The sequence below is a fragment of the Limulus polyphemus genome, unplaced genomic scaffold (genome assembly GCF_000517525.1).
Source record: "Limulus polyphemus unplaced genomic scaffold, Limulus_polyphemus-2.1.2 Scaffold3229, whole genome shotgun sequence".
Lineage (NCBI taxonomy): Eukaryota > Metazoa > Arthropoda > Merostomata > Xiphosura > Limulidae > Limulus > Limulus polyphemus.
Genome location: NW_013668839.1, coordinates 106,012 through 109,558, shown reverse-complemented (window position 1 = coordinate 109,558; position 3,547 = coordinate 106,012). Strand labels below are relative to the sequence as shown.

At 31.6% G+C, this 3,547-nt stretch overlaps 1 pseudogene; it reads left to right on the top strand.

Moving 5' to 3' along the window:
• LOC106468937 overlaps positions 1-3,547 on the top strand; it is a 41,850-nt pseudogene that overhangs the window by 20,365 nt on the left and 17,938 nt on the right.

Genomic DNA, 3,547 nt, shown 5'->3' with positions numbered 1-3,547 from the left:
TGAGGGTTTGATTATATCTTTATTGATGTAATTTGTAAATATATTAATACAAAATTGAGTTCTTAAAAAAGGTATTTTTGTTTCAATAAAGGGTACCACTTTTTATATATAAAAATATTACAGTTTACATATCGGCACAATCCGAATGCTTTTCCCATGCAGTAATTCCTAGAAAAACTCCCTTTTTTTAGAAAATGTTAACTTGGGGTATGAAATAATTAGTAATTATTAGCACAAACAGCTGCCTGTAGAGCAACATTTCTACAAATTTATATAATGGTGAAATTCGTACCCCTTTTTATTTTGTTCATTGGTTTTTTTTGACCATTTTGAATGTGAAGTGGTTTCAAACTTGCTGGGATCAAAATTAATGTTATCCAACGGCTGGTTAGTGTCACAGTTTTATAATAAAACTTCGAAGGCACTAGAAAAAAACTGTTAGTACATTTTTCAAAATTAATGTTATCCAATGACTGGTTAGTGTCACAGTTTTATAGTAAAACTTGGAAGGCACTAGAAAAAAACTGTTAGTACATTTTTCAAAATTAATGTTATCCAACGGTTGGTTAGTGTCACAGTTTTATAGTAAAACTTGGAAGGCACTAGAAAAAACTGTTAGTACATTTTTCAAAATTAATGTTATCCAACGGCTGGTTAGTGTCACAGTTTTATAGTAAAACTTGGAAGGCACTAGAAAAAACTGTTAGTATGTTTTTCGGAATGAAGATTCACAGATTCTTAGTGTTAATTGTCAATATATCTGTGATACATGCATTTCAGTCACTTGTATTGTAAGATTCCGAGTACAGAAAGTTAGTTCCATGGTGGTTAACAAGATTATTTCACTTTCCACTACCATAAAAGTATCAGAAATGGGGGATAATGAGATCGTGGCTTCAATTCACACTGCAGTTTGGTTAGAAATACTGTGCCGAAATGGCTGCTCATTAGCGATGATAAATCCTGTAAACTGCAAATGTTTTTCCACATTACTTTTAATTTGTCTAAAGTATTTTCTGAAGGTTTGCAGATTTTCTATTAGTGTCAGTTTGAGCACCAGAGGGCTTGTCTGAAGCATGATATGAATGTCCCCATGATATGTGAATGAAAGTTACACGCATTAAAACTAATACTAGTCTTTAATTTTTCAAGCAACTCTTCAAACTTAGCAACAAAGTAGATTCTTTTCACATTGTCGTATATTTTAGAATTATGAGTTAGGAGCAGAAAAATACATAAATATCAAATGTGTATGCACTGAAGCGAAACTGGTCAAGCTTCTTTGACTGAGTCTGGCTATTGCACAGAAACTGTATGTTTTATTTTTGAAAATAATTGACGAGATGGATTTTTTTTAGAAAAAGTTGCAACTGGAAATGACAGACATTAAGAAATACTTTTTTTTTTCCAACAAATTCAGCTTGCGAGATATCTTAACTCTAAAGATCTGCTTGTATTGTAGAGGTTAAAGGTCAGAAAAGTTTAACATATCTTAAAAAGAATGCGTCACTACAAAGAGCAAGAATGATAGTCAGTGTAATTTAGCGTCTCATTTCACCTTACTGCAACAAGCTACCGATGTGACGAAAAGTCACATGTCGTCTTCATGTGAATTAATTAAAATATGTCTAAATGTGACTGGTTATACTTTAAAATATTGTTAATCTTGAGAAACTGGTGAGCTATATAAAGTTTGTAAGTGTTGTTTAACAAAGTGTGATTGGCTGAACTTAATAGACATCACCTAAGCACATAATAATAAAACTAACTTTTAGTACAATATTTAATGTTTTGAACTAAAATAAAACCTATTTATTACGTTGTATGTTGGAAATACTGTTTTATTCTCATTACAATGAGTATCATTTGAAAAGGATTATAGATAAGTCTTCTAAAGACAAAGTGAAAAGTGTTAAAGAAGTCTAAATAGAACAAAGAGAAATGAAATGGGTTTACAGGATGAGTAGTTATTTACAGTTATCTTGTGTAAGCATATTTACAGTCACTTTTTCTACTGGAAATGATAACACGATAAAAAAAAAGGTTTTAAATAGATCATATTTTCAGTTGAAATATTTAAAAAAAATTGTTTGGACTATTTAAGAATTTTTTATGAGACATTTACTAGATATTGATTTTCCAGTTTCTAAGAATGAAGAGGAAGTAATCTCGAATGGTGTTGGACACTGTAGCCTCAGCCAAACTAGTGGCAAAAAATCCAGTGTCAACGGAGGATCTCCTTGCAAAGAGATTAGCAGTGGGGGAAGTGTCCATAGCCATGTCCCCAGTGCCATCAACAGATACTCTGAATTAGATCCACACGATGTTAAGAAACACAATAATAACTCAGATATTATTGAAAAGCATGAGTACCAATACATGGAGACTCATCTCTCAAAGAGGGTGAATAACGTGAATGATTTTGATGAAAGCGATGAAAGTTGTGAGCGAGATAAGACATCAAAGACCAGTAGTCTGACTATATCCTCTCGAAACAGTAAGTGGGTGGCGCCGAATCCTGTCACTAATGTAAACATTACCTCCTCGGGTGGAAAGAAGAAGAACAACTCTAGCCGAGAGTTGTCGTCGAGCATTTTAAACAGTGCCAAGGATGAGCACACTTTAAAGTACGTTAAATGCTGGATTTGTCCACTTCATAAAAAAAGATGTTTGAAATATATCTTTAATACCTGATGGTCTGAAGAGTTAAAAGAATTGACTAAAAATAGATTGTGTTTTATACTTTTAGTATAAATGTTTTCATTTTTCTAGAAGTAGTGGTTAACATTGTGTGCTTTAGAGAATTATGTGCATCGAAAAACTATAATCTTTATATTAGTACCCTACTTAAGCATATTAGTGCATGATATTTTAAAACTACATACACATAGCAATAAAGATCTAAACACATGATGATAAGACGCTTTGAAACTGCTCCTTTTAATTGATCTGGTTATTAGTACTTTATTTATTTATCAGTGAAGATAAGGTATCGTGTAAATTTTTTTTTCTTTTACCAAGAGTGGTAAAGGCTGTGTTATTAGTTACATTGTTTAAAAACCTCTTGAGATTTTACCAAAAAATTGTGAAAAGAAATCGGTCATTAAATTACTGTAAAACAAATTTAAATTCTTTTCTAACTTGACAAGTTTAACCCTTTAAGAACAGGGGTCATCAAATGCATATGTCGCGACCTTTTACAGTGTTGCATTCAAAATTAATTAAACAATTTTATTATCAATGTACGTAAATAAAGTTGGCATGAAAACTCAACTTATAATTCAAATTTGTATATTATCTAAGTTTTAACTTCTTAATTTCTAAGAGAAACATTAAAAAATTCTCAATAATCATTTTTCTGTGTTACGTGTAAGTCCTGATTTTCCACTTTAGAAGTTTCTCAGCTTCATCAATAGGCTGCTACAGTTCCCGATCAATTAGAAACCCAAAGATAATTATACTCAAGAACCTAAAATATCCGCCTCCTACTTTCTAGATCTGCTGAGATATCAATACAATTATCAAATCTTCTTTTGGCCCGGCATGG